Below are 21,885 nucleotides of genomic sequence, written 5' to 3'. Positions count from 1 at the left end.
AGTTTACTTCAAATTGTTAAAGAAGTATCACAGCCTGCAGACGATTTTAAACTTGAATGAATACTAATGTCTTCTCGTGATTTTCTACTGTTTTCTAGTGAACTTACGCTGTAGAACACATTTCTTCCAATTTTCAGTTTGTCTTTTATTTGTATTTTTATCCAGTAGAACCGGTGTTAGAAAGCAGCAAACTAAATCCTCTAACCTTAATTTCCAAACTAAAATAATTCATCGCTAATTTTCAAGAAAAAACGCATTTTAACCATTTTACTGATTTAAAAAAGAAGGAATGATTTTTATTTTACTTATCGCAAGAATAATTATCCAAACTTTTTTTTTTTGTTTATACAAATTTTTATTAATTGAAATCTGACTTCAAAAAAGAAATCGCAAACACGTTAAAATATTATAAAAAAAAAAAAAAAACTATGGAGTAAACCCCAAAGCCACATAAATTTAAAATTTTCTTCTTTGCTTTTCTTTGGAATGAGGTCTTGGTTAAATAAATCACAGTTACCTTTTGCTTGAAAGAGTTTCTTATTCCTCACATCTAATTGTTTGAAAGCCGCTAGCAAAATTTTCTAATAAAACTTGGCTTTGCTACTCGAGGATTAATTCTAATTTAACTTTAAACAAATATTACGTTACACTGTTAACTAAGCCATTCCCAGTATAAGACATTGAACTTTTCTCGCAAAAGTAAGGATATTTTAAGCTGTATCACAATCACTGAAGTAACAATCATCTTCAAGTGCACCTAAAATTCGTGTTTCAAGTGTAAACCGAATAAACATAACACCAGTATACGTATTTTGTAAAAGCAAACACTGCATAACAGAATGATACTTGCAACTTTCCTATGATAAAAAATAAAAATATTTGCTTTCCCCCTATTAGCAGTAAACATCTATAATACTGGTCATTTTTCTGAAAGTGAATTTTATATATTTACAGTTTATTGCTGAAGTACTAATGAACAAAAGATCGATTTATCATTCTTAAAATATTGTAGGATCTTTTAGCATTTCTTCTGATGACTACTTAATAGTATACTGATTATCAGCATTTAAACTGTACGTGTGTTCTTGACTTCTGATGGGTTTATATTTTAACTAATTTATGGTAAATGAGAATGATATTCAATTACATAAGTTACCTAAATTACTATTAAAAATCACTGAGATTTATAGCTTCAACTAATATACCTTAAATATAATCAACAGGTTCGTATAAGTCTGAAGGTGGGATGAGGTGGACCCGTATAAGTCTGAAGGGGCCTGTGTAAGTCTGAACTTTAACACTAAACGTTTTGTAATAAAAAATTGTTTAACCTTTCATTTCGTTAAAAAGTATTATAGAGTTTTAAAGGTATTCGATAATAATGAGCTCAACTAAAATCCTATTGATATAAAGAATGCTTGAAACACTGGAGTAAAATTTACAAGTGAATGACAGGTTTTCTGCAGTAAATATCATATACTTCATATTCTTTACGTAACGCTAGTAAATGTCATTAGGTAAGGTTAATGACATTTACTAGCGTTACGTAAAGAATATGAAGCGTTACGTAAAGAAATGTCAAATACTTGTTTTGCAAATTAGCCGTCAGATTAATCTTCAGGAAGGAATACAATTCGGGTTGTTAGATTTATTTCATCTTTTCATTATGTAAAGAAAGTAAAGAGTATCCTGTGCACGCTTATTAACGTCTCTTTCACATACGCATTTCTCTTCACTAGGAGCACATTTTCAGTTCAGTGTGTGATATTTTTGTACAAGAATAAAGTCAAACCAACAATTGTGTGTTGATAACCATAGCATACTGGAAGGCATATGAAATTTCATTAAACTGTCTAATGTAAATTAATGGGAAGGCCCGCAATCAAACCACTTTTAAATACAAGTTCAGGAGGAATGTGTTCAAGCTTAACCCATCAAGGAGAAATAATGAACAGCAAGCTTGAACAGTATGTAATGGATGACGGAGGAGAGGCCATGGATTCCATACTCCACTGTTCCAGACTTTCCCAGTACGGTAAGTGTATAGACGGTAGTGCATGATTAAAATAAAAATGCATGAAGAAAATGAGATGGAGTGGTAATTTCTTCCTGAAGAATGAGAAACACACCAAGTTCACTCGATCATGTCACATCAGTTCTTCAACAATAATCATCAAGTAATTGTTGAGTTCAAAAGGCAATTCAAGCAGAATTTATTTAAAACGTGTTTCAGATTGTTTTCGTCAGTTATATTTCGGCAGAGAAATGTCCATTTAAGATTAATATACTTGTAAATATACTGGCCTTTACACCAGATCTAACAGAATGCACTAATCTTTTTCTTTTAAAAGTATTTAAAAATATACGCTTCTGAGACATACCACTACCATATTGAACTTCTTTAAAGTTCATTACAAGTTTTTAGAGTTTTATAACCGTCCTCATTATAACCGTTTAATAGTTTTATAACCATCCTCTTAAGTTTCAACAGTTTCTTTGTAGAGAGATATTAAGTTATTTTGAAGCAGCAGACGTGTAAAAGATGAAATGCCCTCTCCGGAACTCGAACCTGGACCTTTCGAATACGCGTCGAGTGTGTTACCTTTACACCACGAAGGTATGTTTGGTAGGAGAGAGAATATTTTAAAGGATGATTGAGGATTACGGACCCAATTGTCAAATCCTGGTGCTAACAAATTATCTCCCACCATCTTTTAGTTCGGGCGCCACTGTACAGTTATTAGGTTTCTTGATGCTGGAGACGAGAAAAATGTGCAGTGCCCTCACCGGGATTTCTGGAATACCGGATTCCTGGAATACGCGTCGAGTGTGCTACCAGTTACACCACGAAGGCATGCGGAAAGGAAGGAGAAAATACCTTATATAGAACTACAAAAATTAAAATAGCAAAATGTTCTAATATTTTTACAAGATGCTACATAAATACAAAGCTGACATTGCTATTTTTCAAACAATAAAATTTTCTAAAGTATATGAATTATGTATTTCATTCTAACTAAATGCAATTGCGAAGGCAAGGAAATACCTGTGCCGCGCTTAAATCCTCAATTCAAATTCATTAGTCAGTTAACGAACATTTCTTTCATCGCTCAGAGAAACTCCAGAATGAGTTCTGTAACGCCTCACGCTGACTTAGGTTGTTCAGAGTTAACACATTAATTCGATGATTTGTTGACACAGCGCAAGTAATCCTAGACTTACATTGCTAGTGCTAGTCAGTCTAATTTAATGTCAGAATATATTTACGTAAGTAGTCTCGTACGTTCTAACTGCAGTCTTTTCTCCTTGAGCAAATGAAAGTTGATTTAAGCAAGTTATGTAAAAGGTAAGTTTAAACTGGGAAATAGCAATGCAGAATAATATTAATAGCACGAGTATTTTTAGTATGCAATGAATAAAGGGCGTTTAAAACGGTTGCTAATGATATCTACGCGTATAAAGGTTTTGAATATATATTTCTAGAATAAGCACATTTTAGGTTTGTAAAAGATTAATTTCAATGGTCTTGGCTGTAAAAATAAAATATTCGAAATTTAATACCTAATGAAATTTCACTTTTATCTGGATACTAAAAATCAATTAATTTCATCGCCTTTTCTTTAATGTGGTGAACATCGAATTAAGTCATATAATTTTTCAAAGCCAGTTGTTTGAGGAAACGAAGGAAAAAAAAGACTTTTCTTAATATAGAGACAGTTTTTGTACAAACAGTTTTCAAAGAGGTAATAAATTACTTACTAAATGGATCATGTTTTATAAGCAAGGTGAGTAAAACTTTAAACTTTCTGTTTTTTTAGCAGAAAGTATTAATTATCATAGACTGAAGTAACGATATGAGATCCGCTCATTAGTTGAATCTAAGAACTAATTCGTTTTACTGAATGAAAAATAATTATTCCACAAAACTAAACTGTAGCTCCTTCGATAACTCTTGTTATGTATCTAGCTGTATTTGCTCTCCTAATTAGAGGCCCTGAGTCAAACTTACAATAAAACTTTGCTTTGTGAATTGAATCCTCTAATTGCCTAACTTTTACTTTGATTTTTATGTTTTGTTAAATACCGCAAGAAACTGTGATTTATTTTGTACAGAGTGACCAAAATAAAGTTAAGCCAGAAAATGTGTATAATTCTGACACCAAATTTACCCGTGCCATTAGAGTCTGTTTCGGGGCCATTTTGTGTGTGTGTGTGTGATTATGGCAAAGCCTCGAGGGCTATCTGCCTAAAGGGATGGATGCCTTCGTGGAGGACTTTCTAAGGAAAACTGACTCGTATACACTCGGGGCCATTTTGTCGAAAGGTTTCATCAGTATACGTTTCTGGAGGTTTTGCGAAGACATTGGTCTTAAAATCTTGAGCAAACAGTTCAGAACGCATTTCTCAGCACCCTTCGAGCAGCACCCAACAATGATTATGCGCTGTTTTACCGTTAGCACCATTTTATGTAGAATCTAAATGATTGATGAGCAATGCCTATTCCAGTTTTCTAATGATCTGTTTGTTGCTTAGCTGACGATTTCATAAATTTCCAAAAGCACATTACTTGGCCAGGTGTATTTTGGCCACCTGAAAAATTCTCATAAAATCCTTATTGTAAACCTTCTGCTGAGTTAGAAAAATGAAGACGGAGTGATAAGTCAACTGACAGCCTACACGAAGCCAGAACTTAAGTCTGAAGTCCTTAAGTTCCATACACCTCTAAGATAATGTTCAGGCAATAGCAACGATGGGTGTCATATGGAGAATTTATGGGGTAGTTTGCTTTCTATGAGATATTGCATTAAAATTTTTCTATTTTGATACAGCAGGCGATGCTAAATAACAATATTATTTGAGCATGATATTTGAAATGAACTTGTTATGAAAGAAGCTGTAAATAGATTACTAATATCGTAAATATTTTTAAATTTTCAGTTTAAAAATTTAGCATTTCTTAAAAGTATCAGAAACAGTCAGATTAAAGTGCAGTGTTAATTAGCTGAGTTTTAAAATTCCGCTGAAGCCGTCACGCAATCAGTTATTAAAATAAAGAAAAAACGTTCAGATCAATAAAAATTAGAAATTTGCCAAGCAAATCTGTTCTTTTCGCAAGCGGAAACCTGGCGTCAAATTTCATTATGCAAAAATTTACAAAACTACTTGAACAAGTTAACACAAAATTTAAGGAAAGTTTGAGACACAGAATCGAAACACTGAAGAAATACAATTTGAAAAGAATATTTTGCATCAAATTTCATTATGCAAAAATTTACAAAACTACTTGAACAAGTTAACACAAAATTTAAGGAAAGTTTGAGACACAGAATCGAAACAGTGAAGAAATACAATTTGAAAAGAATATTTTGCATCAAAATACATATGTGAATATAATATTAATGAAAGGGTCGTTGAATTCTACTGGTTGTGGAAGAAAGAAGATACTGATATTCACGCAAAGTTATTATATCTTGTTACAAAGTTACACGTGGGTGAGACACCTGTAGTATATATTTCGTTCAAAGAGCATTAAACATTGAACATTACCGGCAACAAATCAGTCATGAAACTCGGTCATTTAAGGTCACAATACCTTCACGAGTTCAGTTTGGAAATACCGTAGCGGCTTCAAAAAAAATTAACATCGTCAAAGCATTCAGTGGCGGAATAAATAATGAGAGATCGTTAGTTTGCGAAATTTCTCTTAAGGAATCTGAGACTACAAAATTAATCCCATGACCATCGTCATTCTCTATTGATTCGAACGGATTATAAGATTTAGTTGAATCAGATCTGTAGAGTAGTATTAGTAGGGCGAGTCAAATGAAAGTGAGCCAAACCCTCCTCAGCAAAATGGGTTCGGTCCATCATCTGCGGCGCATGCGCGTAGCACAGAGACAGCCTTCATTTACGAAAGTGGCGCGAAAGTGTGAGGTTAAAGTTCTTTAAGGCGCTCTTACACTGGGTTGAAGACGGTAGCGTGACATAATGGACCCTCCAAAAGAGGAACAGCGTGGTGTGGTCAGGTTTTTGACAGCTGAAGGTGTTTCCCAACATGAAATTAGTCGCCGTATGACTGCTGTGTACGGTGAACATTGCATCGCATTGGCCACTGTGAAGCGTTGGAGCAAACGGTTCAGAGAAGGACGTGAAAGTTGCAAAGACGATCCAAGACTGGGCCAAAGCCACCTTGCAATCACCCCCGACACAATTGCGCAGGTTGATGAGCTGATTAGACAAGAACGGAGGATAAGCATCGATGAACTGGCAGAGCCTGTGAACATCAGTCACGGTTCGGTTCACACCATAATTCATGATCATCTCGGTTATCGGCTTTTGTGTGCTCAATGGATGCCCAAGATTTTGAACGACCGCCAGAAGACGGAGAGGTTCGGCGCTGCTTTGACTCATCTCATCCGGTATCACAATGAGGGTGACGACTTCTTGTCTGCAATTGTGACCGGAGACGAATCATGGTGCCACCACTACGAACCTGAAACACGCCGGCAAAGCTTACAGTGGAAACATTTGAATTCACCACCCCCCAAGAAAGCAAAGGCTGTCATTTCCTCGGGAAAGGTGCTATTGAGTTTTTTTTTCGATCGTCAGAGGCCATTACTGATTGAATTTGCTAAACGTGGAGAGACTATCAATAGTTCGCGATATTGTGCAACGCTGGATCGGCTGCGTGTCGCAATCAAGAACAAACGACCTGGAAGATTGACGAATGGTGTGATCTTGCTACACGACAATGCTCGTCCTCCCGTCGCTGATGTGGTTAAGACACAACTGGCAAAGTTCAAGTGGGACACGCTGCAACATCCTCCATACAGCCCAGATTTGTCGCCATGCGACTTTCACATTTTCGGGAAACTGAAAAAACATCTCAAGGATACCAGATTCGTGTCGGGCGACGCCGTGAAGGAGTCGGTTACAGACTTTTTGAATCGACAGCCCAAGGAGTTTTATGAGACGGGGATCACGCGGCTCATTTGTCAATGGGATAAATGTCTCAATGTTCATGGAGACTACCTTTAAATAAAGTACTCTGTTTGTCATATATTCGCATTGGCTCACTTTCATTTGACTCGCCCTTATACTAATTCTAATTTAAAAGTTCCTTAACTCTACTTAGACTGGTAAGCGAATTAGCGTTTCGTCCTTAAAAGCATAACAGAATAAACTTTAAAAAAACTGTTTTATTTCCTTGTAAGCAACAAAAGAAGTATCATAATCGCGAAAAAATTTGATTATCAGATTTTAACGGAAATATCCATTTTTGAACTTCCTCGAATTCATTTTGAGTATTTTTTTGCATAACGTCTGTACGTACGGACAGAATAAAGGACTATTTATTACAAAACGGATTTCACAATAGATTTAAATGGATTCAAAGTGGATTTTTATGACATTTTTTGTTCGTCTTTACGTATGTATTTCGCATAACTCCAAAACGATTAGTCCTAGAACGTAGTATTTTGCATAAGAGGCTAGAATTGACTAGAACATAGTATTTTGCATATGATATCTAGTTTAGCACATCTCTTTTTTATTGCAGTTAGCAGTATTAAAAATATATACATATATCCATCCCCTTACCTAGCTTAAAAGGCCTCACCCAACCTTTATTTTCATTTTTCAATTGTTGGTATTTGTCATACACTCCCAATTACAGAACTATTTTAAATGATGAAAATATTTATGTTTTCGCAATTCCAAAAAAATTAGCTTTCAATCAACTACGAAACCTAACTTTTAATGCGGTCTCCGGATTGCTATACTTATATTTCAGAAAGATTCATACTCGCTTTGAATGAAAATTTGCAGTTTTTAGTGTCATTTCAAATTTACCTTCAGAGATCAGTTAATTTAGTTCGAATATCTCGAGAAAATAATTTTAAATGAAATGCAGCAAAAAATGGGTATAATATAATAGGCTCTACAAGGAAGCCATGTGGTGTCCACATTAGATTTTTTATTTCAGCTTGAACTTAATGAAATGTATAACTTCTAAGTACGAATTAATACTCAGCCATTTTTTTGGGTTTCAATAGCAGATCTTGAATTTACAAATTTAAGTGGATTCATAGGAGTATAATAAAACTATCCTTACTAAACGGTGGCTCAAACTTCTAATTTGCTTCAGCTAACAAATTGGCTAAAGCTGAAGTAATATTATAGCAAAATTGGACTAGAGAATGTACAACTGATGAACATCGCTATCAAAGTTCTGTATCTAAAATTTTCGTGAATACTTCCTTAAACACGCTTGCTCATATGCATACTATGAATAAGCGTATTTAACGAAGACGAGGGTTAACGGAAAGCTGAAGTGAAAGTATAGACCCGACACATCATAAATAAGTTACGTAGACAAGACGTACATATCCACGACAAAACATACAAGACATAGCTCGGAGATACTAAATGGTTATTTTTCAGTTATCATCAAGACACTTGACAATAGCAGATGTAAGGAACCTCTAAAAGAAGCTAACTTACAAATTCACTGAACAAAAAGAAGCATGGCGTTTATAAGTTTGATCTGCAATGCAAAATTTCCTGCAATGAATTGGGATTGTGGATCACAAACTTCCTCTCTCGGATTTTAAATAAGGATATTTCAGTTGTTAGCTGGACCTGCTAACCATTTACGCCACCAGAGTAGACAAGGGGGAAATGCGGTAATTACTTTTAAAGGCCTATGTCTATTCGGCATGCAGTTATACGATTTGCACACGTAGTTCTATGAGCGAATGCAAAATAGCTACCCAAATCAGTAGAAAATTGATTTGGGGAACACGTTATTAATTTATACAAATTTTTTGCTGTATTTCATTTAAACTTCTTTCCTCGAATTTTATCAGAGGTATAGCTACCTTTCAATTAATTCAGTTCTGAATTCACGGCAAGGCAAAAACACACAAAAAATATTTTCATTAAAAATTGAAAGATATAGAAAAACGTTGTAGTTGTTGACTAATGCTCACTTGTCTGATCTACAGCAAGCACAAACCCATGAAATTCCCCGTGGCGAGGAGAGCAAGAATACGCTTACGGACACTATACATTTACAGTCATCCATGCCTTCTTCAGGATGCGAGCCCGGGGCCTTCGGCACGGCAGTCAGCGTTTCTACCCCCTATATTGGTTGAGCGGCATAGGAAAACGTAAACCACGAAGTAACTTAAAACAATTAAAAAATTACAAGTAAAATTAGAGTTGTTACACAAAAACAAGCAATTCAGCCAGCGTACAAGAAGACAGATTTTTCGCTGCACAAACCTGAAAGTTTACTTGTGGTCCCACTCGTCAAAAAGACACTGAAGGTGCAGAAACTGACTTAATACACTATTCTGCTATGTTTGAAATGTAAACAAATGGCTGTTCCGTCAGACTTAATCGCACTTAAACAACTTATAGCCTTTTGATAATTTTACAATTAGTGCACGCAGATTAACTAAAGGCATAAAAACCTTAACTTGAACATATGAACAACAGAATTCAATCACTTTTAAAGCAAAGTATACATATTTTACCAACCTATGAGAATAAAAAGAACTGAGTTCACCGAGCCTAGTATCACACTGGGTGTTTACATATATATATATTGCTCCCCATTGCAACCTAAAAGGAGGTGCATAACTATGTGTTATAGCAGTCACATATACAAAATTTTAACGTTCTGAGGCTACTCTTTTTTAAGTTATGCGAGATATATACATAGAATAGTACATAGTACATAGTACTTACATATGTATGTATTTGCGTTTCGTGACCTCTGAGAAAATCGTTCCTGAATCCAATTTTAATGCGTTTTGAGGAAAAAAACCTTTATTCTGTCTGTACAAGCAGATGTTAAGCAAAAACATCTTTCAAATGGATTCGAGAGCCGTCAAATGGATATTATCGTTTAAATATGAGAACCGAAACTTTTCGCGATTAGAATATTTCCTTTATGCCGTATAAGGAAGTAATCTAGGTGACAGGTGACGGAGGACAGGGACGCCTGCTGAAGGGCGTAATACAGTTGTCATACGAAAATATTGTTCAGATGGATTCGAGAACGGTGAAAATGGATATTTTCGATGAAATATGATACCTGATATTTCTCGCAATTACAGTACTTTCTTTACTTCATACATGTAAGTAAAAAGGAATTAAGACAAGTAATGTGGTGTAAAAAGAGATTTTTGTTTACTTGTGCACACTGAAGATAAAGTAATCACATGAAACCACTCTTACGGACGTTCTAAAGGAAGAACAATGAAAAAATGGGCAATAATAATATTGCTTCAAAGTACACGTTAATAATATCAGGAAGCTATTAAGAAAACTAAATTGAATGAAATGCGCATGCTCTAAACTCATATATTTTCCTAAAAATTAATGAAATAATAAGAGAACAATAATTTTTGTGATTAAAGAGAGCTTTTGGGCAAAAATAATAAATTTAGGAAACTGCTTAAAATGTGAGCAATTATTTGATTATTGGGTAAACTTGCGGAAACCTGCATAATTTAGTCGCAAAATTTCTAGCCTTATTCGAGTCGAATCCGAAGATAATGAAATTTCTCATTGGTCAAGGAAAATAAGCTTCAAGAATGGTTTAATAAATCCGCCTTTTCTCAGTAATGCTAATGCGTTAGGGAGGTTCGGACTATAATTATATCTCTACTATTAATAATGATGAATCTGGGGGGATGCATGTATGGACGTTCCTCTCGTTTTGAACACAGAGGTACCAAGAGCCACCAAATTTTGAATGCACGTAGTCCTTCACCGAACATGAGCACCTCGAAAATCGAATTTTGAATTTTGCAGTTGTTTTCATTTCGTATCATTAGGGAATTTAATTAAATTTGATTAAAAATTGAAAATCTTTGTTTTGCCATTCCGCAAAGGGTAAGATTAATAGGTTTCAAATTTAATCAGAAAACTCAGCGATATAAAAGAAATGTGTTGCCACCAAGAAAACGCAAAGGGTTTGTCTTTCGAACTTAATCTCATTATGGAGAAACAGCGACCTCTAGAGCCACAAAATTTTGAACACTCATAGTTTTTCACTTGAGTTCAAAGCTGTTCAGCCCAGGAGATCTATTAGTCTCAAAACGGGATTTTGCAGTGAATGTATACATATTTTTCGCATTGTGAAGCTGTACCTAGAGCCATCAAATGTTGAATAACATAGTCCTCCACCCGAATATAGACACCTGGGAGTCCGAATTTTGAATTTCGAATTTGTTTCATTGTGCGTTTCATATTTTGTAAAATTTTAATTAATTTTTGATTAAAAAATTCAATTATTTCAAAACGAGCAATGGCAATACTTTACAGGAAAAAATATTATCTACAGCCCGCCTATCTTAAGATATGCTGTTTTTAAATAATTTAGCCCCCCTCCCAAATTAGCCTAAATGCTCTCGAAACGTATATGTATATTTAAATGACTGTATCGCCACTCTGGAAAATGTTATGCAAGGTATTTCAAATTTAATCAACTAACCAAGAGATTGAAAAGAAATATGTTACCTTTCTTTAAAATTTATTATTAATTAATAAAATAAGCAATTTAAAATGAATAGACCCAGATTCATTTCAATTATTATTAAATATCAGGTGAACCCGTGAAATTAAATTAGCTAATTTTATTAAATTACGTGGGCTTTTTTGTCATTTGTAATAATTTTAAAGCCAGCTGCCCTCTCAATTCAGTTGAACAAACAAAAGAAATTGTTGATTAATCGTAGATTAGAAACTAATTAGAAACATTATTCAAAACATTATAGGATTATGAACACGGATCAGAAGATAAAGGAAATCAACCAAAATGGTTAAAGAACATTCTACATAACAAAAAGTGCTAGGATAATTATGAAAGAGCAGAACTTCTTTCTATAATCTTCCGGTACGATATTATTGGCACGATGCACGATATTACCGAAATTCCAGAATACGGAAAACCATTTCCTCTGAGACACTCTAAAGTTGTTTTAAGAAGATAGGGATTAGTTTTAATTCTGAATGCAAACGATATAATCATGTAATCAAATAAACTGAGATAGAATCTTTCACATAGTAGAGTATTCATTTTTATTTTATTTAATTTTCTTAATTTATGAAAACCATTATATCAGTAATAGAGCTTATCCATAAGTATGAAATTAAAATGTTTAATTTAATCTCATCATTTGGATTTCATAAACGAAATTTATTTATATTCCTAGAAAGAGTAGGATATTCATATGAAAAATAGAATTTCTTAACTATTTATTGATCTAGATAACTATGCAACTTATGAGAAGAGAATTGCATAAATATCAGTGTAAACAATTATAATACACTTATTCCTTTCATATTGGAAGTTAATTCAAACGATTGCTCGCTTCAAAATTATTAATCCTTTGAATAAAAAGCATACCTTTTCTAAATTCAAGAGATCTAAATATAAAAGAAAACACGAAAGTTTCACCTCATTATAAACATTAATTAGCAACTAGACGAATTTATTTGTAATACCACTGATAAAGTAGAGACTGAAATTTGATGCAATGCATTTTATTCATATATATTTTTATTCGAAAGCTTTCTCAAAATTGAAATCAAAATTAAACATTCATTAAATTTATATGAAATCTTTTCGATGTTGTCAGTCTCCTGGAATCTACTTCGAAATATTTGTATTATTATCACTTGTATTTAATGTCGTGAAAAATCTTTCAGAAAACACCTAACTCTTTCATAAAATTTTCTGAAAAAAAAAAATGTGATGTATACACCACATGACTTCCTTGTCTGAAACATTAAATTATACGCATTCTTCCTGCATTTAAATTAATCTTATTTCCTCGAATTTCATTATAGATATATTTCTCATTCAATTAATTCCGTTTTCACCTCGCGAGAAGGCAAAAATACATAAAAACTGAAAATATCTATATTAAAAATTGGAAGAAAAATTAAAACATAAAACACTAATTACAGTTAAAACAACTAAAAGCAATGTTTTTTACAATTAAAATTACAGTTTCTACGAAAACAAAAAATTCGGACAGCGGGCAAGAAGGTAGATTTTTTGGTGAGCAAAACTGAAAATTTACTTTTGGTCTCATTCTGCAAAAATACACTGAAGGGTTAATTTGTTGTGGACGCTGTGTTGAGTCAATATATGAGATAATTTAATAACTTAAATGATAATTCCAGAATGGATTAAGCACAATTTAATTCTCAATAATAAAAGAAGACGTTACTTTTTTGTTGCGAAGCTTAGTTTCCCTAGATTGGCAACAAATCCACTATTCTGCTAAGTTTCAAATGTAAACAAATATGGCTGTTATGGCAAAAGAAATAGGCTTAGCCGCACTTAAACAACTTAAGTTGTTGATAATTCTACGAAAGGCATAAAAACCTTAACCGGAAGATAAGAACAACATAATTCAATCATTTTTAAAGCAAAAAATGCACAATTTGCATACATATAAGGATAAAGAAACTGAACTTACTGAATAGAGTAACAGTGTGGATATATATATACATATATTCATAGGCTTTTGGTGTGGCTGATTGCAACCAAAAAGGAAGGTACATGTTGTACATGTATACATACAAAATTGCAACTTTCTGAGGATATTCGTTTTTGAATTATGCGATACATACATACGTACGTACAGACGCCTCTGAAAAGTCTCTTCTGAATCCATTTTAAATCATTTTTATGATTCATTTGGGGGGAAAGAATCCTTTATTCTGTCCTTACGTATAGATGTCACGCAAAGAAATCGTTAAATTGCCTTCGATATCGGTCAAATTAGATATTTTCGTTGAAATATGGTACCCGGAATTTTTAGTGATTACAATATTTCCTTTAGATCGTACAAGGAAGAAAAAATTCGGCTCTATGAAAGCAATGTGTTGCCGCGTTGTTTAATTATATATAAACAACGTGGCAACACATTGCTTATACGCGGCAACACATTGCTTTTTTATTATATATAAAACTCATAATGGCAAATAATGTTTCCTTAGAATATACATATGGAAACAAAATCATACTTGCCAACCTACGACAAACAAAAATAAGGAGATTTTTTTTAAGAAATCAGGAGAATTGTTCAATGACAAAAAGAGTTTTTAAATAAAAATAAGAAAGAGTGGAAATATATATTTTTAATAATGTACTAACTTTACATAGTAAATAAATAACATCTGAACATACCAACATGGGTAGAGTAGACTTTAAGGTACCCCTTGTATTATGGCGAAGTTGTTGTTTGATTTATCGCCAAGTTGTTGTTTCATTTATTGTAGCCTGAGTAGTTGAATTTTATGGAAACCCTATTGTGACGTAATCGGGTGCATGATTCTGGGAAAGTTTGAATCATGGATGTTTTGTAAGCGTTTTTGTGGTGTGTGTTGGTTTCATTCTTTAGACGGTAGAATGACCAAATATAGTAAGATTAATTTGAAGTTTCTGTACGATTTGGAGCGAAAGGGAAAAAGAGCTTTAATTGACTGGTGTGTAATTGAAGGTTTACTTAGTAGCCTGTCCTGTATGTAGGAAGAATATGCGTCTAGTCGAACGTAAAAACCGTTTAGATGGATTTGAATGGGTTTTTAGGAAGAAAGGCTCAGATGGTCACTATGTGAAGCGTTCGATCAGAAAGAGTACCTGGTTTGAAAAAAGTCATTTGAGTATGATTGATATTTTGATTTTTACGTGGCTCTGGGTGTACGAAGCGGATTCGAAAATCATGGTAAGTGAATATTTGCTTTTGGTAGTGCTTAAATGTGTAACATATTTTCCATTTTTATGTTATTTTATTGTTTGGATTAAAATGTATTTTATTGAGATTATGTATATTTTGTTTGCCTATATTGTAGAATTTGGTGCTCCTTTGACTTAAGTGAAAATATATCGATGTGTACATGGACAAAGTAAAGGGAGTGCGCATTGCAAGATTTTGCAATTCTGGAATTTTTTTTAAAGTGAAAATAGGTCGACGTGTACATGGATAAAGTTAAAAGAGTGCGCAATACCCCTTTTGTGTGATTCGGGGATTTTTTTGTAAATGAAAATAGGTCAACGTGTACATGGATAAAGTCAAAGGAGTGCGTAATGCCATTTTTGTGCAATTCGGGGATTTTTTTTAAGTGAAAATAAGTCGATGTGTACATGGATACTGAGTTTGTGCAATTGTTTGTCTTGTTATTTTGGCCTTGTGTAGCGGCGATTTTTCGCGCAAAAATCGCCGCTTCGCAAGCCAAAATAACGAGTCAAAGAATTGCACAAATTCGGTATCCGTGTACCGTCAAAAATCGCCAAGTTTCGCCAAGGTGTACCCTAAACTATACTTTTACCAAAAACATTTAAAAACTTTTTATAGATTTCAACTTTAAACATTTTTTGTCCTTGCACGTGAGTGTTTTTTTAGCGATTTTACTGTCGGGAAACATTTTCCATAAAAAAGCTGTTATATGATCTAATGCATTCAGAGCCAGGTTGTGCTCCAGTGAAAAGGCAGAGAACAGACATTTTGCATTAATAATGTTTTGATCCTTTACTTCTACAGAAAAATTTAATTTTTTTTCCAGTACAACTCATGTTGTCCTTGTGTACGCACATATTTAAGAGCATCAGCCCTTCCACGGTATGCAATTTTGTTTGTATGCAAATCTGCATTGTTTGCCGCAATGGCAAACAATGCAAATTGCAATATTACATTACCTTGACGAAATAGTAGAAGCGTATTTTACATTTTTTGCAGACATAGCTAACAACAACACAACAACAACAACAACAACAACAACAACAAAAAAAAAAAAAAAAAAAAAAAAAAAAAAAAATCGCGGTTTCTTAAATTGTATCAGGAAAGCAAATGAAACTTAAGCTGCTCTTTGGCGAGACGAACGAAATAAACAACCTCGAACTTGTTTTGTGCTCATTGGCTAATCTATGCGAGATGACCTGCAGCGGCGCTTGATTCTCATTGGAGAACTGGATCACGACGTTTTCGGACTTTCATTCACAAAGCGGAAACGCGCCGTATCTCAAGGGTGAAATGACTTGAGTCTCTTTTTATATGCATTTAGGAAAAACAAGCGCTTTCAGACGCCAAAAATCACTTCTTTTTGCGGGCAGATAACGAAGTATTAAGTAAAGCTATATAAAAATCATGAGAAATTTTAAGAATTAGAGAAAGTCGGGACAAATATGTTAAAAATCTGGTACGCGGGAGTATGGTCGGAAATCGGGAGTCTCCCGATTTGGTAGTTTTGTAAAATGTTGTTTCATTGTATATTTCTTCCTATAATATCAATGTTCCGGTGTGACGATTAAATTCTTAAGGCGAGGGATGTCATCATGGAGGACATTTGAGGGAAATTAGCTCGTATTCACTTTACCTATTCACGTTATTAACATTACAGATGAGTAAAATCACGAAAAATGCAAGCCTTTCACGTGGTTTAAACTCGCATCTGAGATACCAGTACATACCGTTAAAAATGCGTATTTTTATTGCTTTTGAACTATGATGTACTACAAAAAATTATTCAATGTACTACAAAAACAAATTTTACTGCGAAATAAAATTACACAAAACTGAATAACAGTTGTAGTAAAAAATGAAAATAATGCTGGTAACAATCGTACTTGAAATAGAGAAGTAAAATTAAACGCATGTTCTTAAAATTATGCCAATTTATTATACCCCAAGCGACCAAAAATATAAAATTTGAAGGACTAAATCTCATTAAAATGCATTCTTCACTTCAAAAATAATATATGAAATTAAATTTTAGAAAACCATTATATTTGGTAAAAGCGCAATTAACTTAACAATAAACTTTACTCCTTCGAGGTTTTACGCTCAAAAATGAATTTAAAGTTTTGTTGAAATTTATTTTATGTCTCCAAAATCTGTCTCTAATTTAGCCTTTTAAGATTCTTTTTAAACTGGCTGAACGCATCGCATTTCCCTATTAATAGCACATAAATACATTAAATCAGCTTTGAAAATTCCCTTTTTTAACGAGATTATTAAAAGGAATGCTAAAAGTCAGTTATTCAGTAGTTTTCTTCCAATTTAATTGTTTGATGTCTTATTACGATTTTAATCTTAAAGCGATGACTCGGAAAAAGAATTGAAATGCAATGAATTTGATTAAAAAAGCAGACAAATAAGAAAAGAAATAAGTTACAATGGCAAGAAAATGGAAATTCAAGAATGTTCAGTTTAGTTTGACGTTGACGTGTATTTATTTAAAATCACATTTGCTTTAATTTATGTTATTTTTATCCTTACGTAGATTAAACGTTTCCTACACAGTATAGTCCTAAGAGATTTATTTTTTCAGTTTTAATTAAACTTCGTATAATATTAATTTAAACTAACAAGTTTTCGTTCATGTTTTTCCTTCTTCTTTATTCTCATATCATTCAGACATGCCCAGAAAAATATTCAGCGAAGGTAGAATGATTGTAGAAAGGCTACCTAGAATCGGATACGTCATTCAATGATAGCTAGCTCGTGAATAATATTTTGTACCCGAATAATTGATCATTGCTAAGCAAGTAGTTTACCTAGCTATGTAGATTTTTTGTAACGTGCTTATATTTCTGCTGCTGGTTAGCAGAATTTTCAGTGCTGGCATAATTTCTATAGAATATTCAGTTGACAGTTTACTGTTTTTCAGCAATAATTTTTTTATTAAGCATTCATCGGGAAAGTGGCCGAGAGTCTCCAGAGTTTTACCCTTCTCATCATGCAGAAAACTGTATAGAGTAAAATGTAGGAGGTGGCCGATATTAAACTCGCAGCGAGGGGGATCAGAACATACAGATCGTACAAATTTACATGGAAATTGAGCGTACAATCTCAATTTTTAACTGCAATTATAAAGTATTTCTCCCGTCTTCTTAGCATGTAATAGTCAGCACGCTCGGTGCGTATTCGAGAGGTCAGTGGTTCGAGTGCCGGTGAGGGCACTGCTCAGGTTTCATTTCTTCTGATTTGAAATAACTTAATGACTCTACACTGTCAGCTTTTATAAATCACTATAGTTTCGAAGGCGGATTGAATTAATTTGAACTACGGGGAATCAAAAAGCAATTATCTAATTTAAACTTTTATAGATTTAAAACTAGCAAAATCAAATGCTGTGGAGAATCCCAACAGTCTGCCCTAATCAGGACAAGCCCACGAATTTTTTATCGTTTCAAGAAGTTCATTATTGCGCCTGTCATTCGCATGAGCCTTGAGGCCCATCTAAATTTACAGTACGACTTTGCCTATCTCCACCTATTCCTGTATTCGGTCCGAGAGCCTACCAGCCATCTTCTCCTACTTCCAAACCACTCGACGGAACTTTACACTAGCCATATATTTTGAGTGCTTCCATGACACACAGGCACTGTATATACTTAAAAACATCTATGCCTTTTCTGGGATTCTAAGCTAGGCGCATCTGTTCGGTAGTCAGCGTCACTAACCAGCGTAGTGTCTGAGCATCTTTAAAGTAGAATAATGAGTATTACATAACTTGAACAGAAAATGATCTTAGTATACAAATAACGGTGCAGTTATCTTGTAGTTTAACCCCGCCCATTTTTTAGCAAAAGTAAAAATACGTCTAACAGCAGAAAGTGTCTTTTGCATTGTCCTCGGCACGATGCCAGTTGTATATCGGCCTACTTAAATGGGTTAAACGATTTGAGATTAAACAACTGATGTAATTACCTTTATAGATATTACCTTCTGGGACTTCTTCCTTATAGGGCATGTGAAGATTAGGAGTTCGTGCTACTTAAGCCCAAAGCAACATAAAAACCGCAACACTGCTGCTCTAAAAACAGGTAATTTTGACACATGGTAAAGCCTGTGATAGGAATTTTCATACCACTTTTAAAATTATATATGTGTGAGAACATTGTGGTTACATCGATTCTTGTATCGTTATCACGCGCGAGCACGTGCGTCGAAAGGTATAAATACTGGAAGGACTGGTTTCTCTCTCTCTCTTTTTCGTTTTTCCCCTCTTGCTGCCTGACGTCGAGCTTAGCGAGTGTGTGGGCCTTCGGGCCACACACACTCAGCAGTCGCCATTTGTTCCTGTCCAATTTTGCCGAGAAAGAAGCAGAATGTGAATAACATAAAAGAAACGCGCAAGCAGAATATAAGTAACTGTTCGACTTCAAGATGTGCTTGACCAGCAATGTGTCACCACGTGTGACGTGTGTAAAAATCATATGAATGTAAAAGGAAAAAAGAAGAGCTTATAAGTGTGTAACCAGACAGCGCGATAATACGAAGATAAAATTGACCACGTTTCAACCGCAAAATTATTCGATGGAACAGGATTGCGCGAATAGTCACGCGTCGGCACTCCACGGACATTCCATTTGAGTTATCGCATTGCGAGTATCTAAGTTATGATATTTTAGTATGTATATGTGTGTGTTAAATGTGTCTTATTTAATCCAGAAAGTATGTGTATTAAAATAAATATGAGATTGGAAAAAGAAAATATTCGGCTCATGCATGCATCAGTGGGTAAGTCTTGTTAATCTATTTAGTAATGATTATGCAATGTACTAAACACCAAATTTTAGTTTAAGTATTTACGCAAAATTAATTTGTACTTGATATTCTTAGTATCGACACTTTTGGCGATCACGCCCGTAACACCACAATGTGTAAGAAAAGATATCATATAGATCAAAAGTAAATAAAACTTAAATGTTTTTCTGTTATAATCATGCATTATTTATCATTCTGCGTTGCTATTTTTTAAAAATGATAAGAATATAAATTTGGAATTTCGTGATTCTTTTTTGAACTCCCCAATTGTGCTTAGCCCTTCGCGTTTGAGTGAGTGTTGAGTTATAAATAATCTTCTATAAAATGCAAGTAATAAAATATTTTGGTTGGCATTCTACATTCGTGCATTTTTTCTGTCTGTAAAAAGGACAATGAAGGCGAAAAGTTGATAATTAGTAATAGTCAGTAAGTTGAAACTTTAAGAATATTCTGCTAATTAGATCTTTTGAGTTGTACATAGCATGTTATACTTAACTATACTAAGGTTTAACATATTTAAAATTTCGCTGCATTTAAGAGTAATTTATTATGAACTTGCACTTTAAAACGTAGATGCCGCTGTATATCAAATGATATATAGTAGAAAGTATTTTATTAAATATTATCCTAATGTTCTAAGTTATTCTGTGAATTTGAAGAAAATCAAAATTTACTTTTAAACAAAATCAGTTTTAACTATTACTCATAATATTAAGATTCAATGAATTGAAATAGAGCAAAGTGTCCATTTCTCCTTCGAATAATATGTAAATATAACTCAGCAGTCTGTGTACGCAGAAAGTAGGCATTTGCATTAAACATTTATATAAAAATAATGAAGAATTGATATTTCTTCATAAAGGTCTTGAATGAAGAAATTCAAAATTTAATTTAAGATCAAGATCAAATTTTTATAATACTGCATAACGCTAGTCATCACTTAAATCTAATCAAACAAAATATAAAGGTAGCATGCATTTAAGCATTTGTATTAAAGTTTAACTAAACAGAGAGTGTGCATTTTTTACTCTCATTAGGAATGTAAAATATAATTTATTAATTATTCTCAACATATTCCTCAATATATTCCTTTTTCTCAGAAATTAATAAACTAAATATATACGCACACTTGTAACAAAGATAATGTAACAAAAATTGACATTTATTTGCATATTCCTGATTCAAAATTTCATTGATGCTAACATGGTCCTTTTGGTTTTCCATCAGGCGGAAATTCGCGTTAAATCAAACATGTACACAGGGAGGCTCATCAATTTATAATACTACTTTTTCAATGATATAATCCTTTTATACAAACTCATAACGCTATAAAATACTTCAGGACATCTAGTAGGGCCATAATTCACATATTCAAAGAAGTCTCTTCAGATAAATAGAACATATTCAGAAAAGTGTATTAAGGGCAGAAATGTGGGCACAAAGTATGACCATAAAAAAAGGAAACCAATTGATACATCCATTTCTCCTTCGAATAATATGCTACAGAACCACATGCAAACCAGCAATTTGCGTACTGGCGGGAAAACCTTCCTTGTACATCAGATTACAGGCAGCGAAAAAAGTTATCTTAAAACTCAGTAAAAGTATAAAAGAAGAAAACATAGAACACATAAAATATGAATCCCCATATATTATGGGATGTTATGAAAGTTATGAAAGATGATATGTTATGAAAGTTATCTAACCATAGGTACAAAATCTACTGTTGCAATCCCAGACACAAAGACCAAAGAATAACGTATGCTTATTTATACAGATTGTTCCAAAATGGAAGCAGGTCCAGAATGTGTTTATATATTTCTAAAAACTCCTTAAAATAAAGTAACACGAAAAGGTAGTTTATAGAATGAAAATAGTATATTTCAAGATGGACGCTTTGCAACCAAGATATCCCTTATGTACTGCACTGCAAATAATCTCAAAAACATTAAAATGTAGACAGACTGTCAAACTACAATACTAGCATTGAAAATAATAAAAAAAAATAAGTCAGCATTAATACAACATGTTTTGATATTACAGCATCTCACCCAGATATTCTACCCAAAATATTTTGGACAAAGCATATGTAGGATTAGCATGAAATGAAGAGACGGACGAAGCAGTAAAATCAGCAATAACGTTTGATGAAGGAAACGTTTTAGACCTGCCTCGCCCGAAATCTCATCTCACTTGGAAACTGAACCAATTATGGAAAGAAGAACGGCAAAACGGTAGGAACTAAAAGACGACTTTTTCATTTAACCATTATATAAGTTGGTATCTAACAGGCTATAGCAACTTCCTT

The 21,885-nt window shown here is 33.5% G+C and overlaps 1 protein-coding gene across 1 annotated transcript in view; it reads right to left on the bottom strand.

Moving 5' to 3' along the window:
• LOC118186526 (carbonic anhydrase-related protein 10-like) overlaps positions 1-21,885 on the bottom strand; it is an 850,161-nt gene that overhangs the window by 211,283 nt on the left and 616,993 nt on the right. The window lies entirely within an intron of this gene.

This window comes from Stegodyphus dumicola, chromosome 7 (genome assembly GCF_044657685.1).
Source record: "Stegodyphus dumicola isolate Sdum_Otavi_A_Nest chromosome 7, ASM4465768v1".
NCBI classification, from domain to species: domain Eukaryota; kingdom Metazoa; phylum Arthropoda; class Arachnida; order Araneae; family Eresidae; genus Stegodyphus; species Stegodyphus dumicola.
The sequence above is the reverse complement of the archived record's forward strand: the minus strand, read 5'-3'. Positions and strand labels throughout refer to the sequence as shown.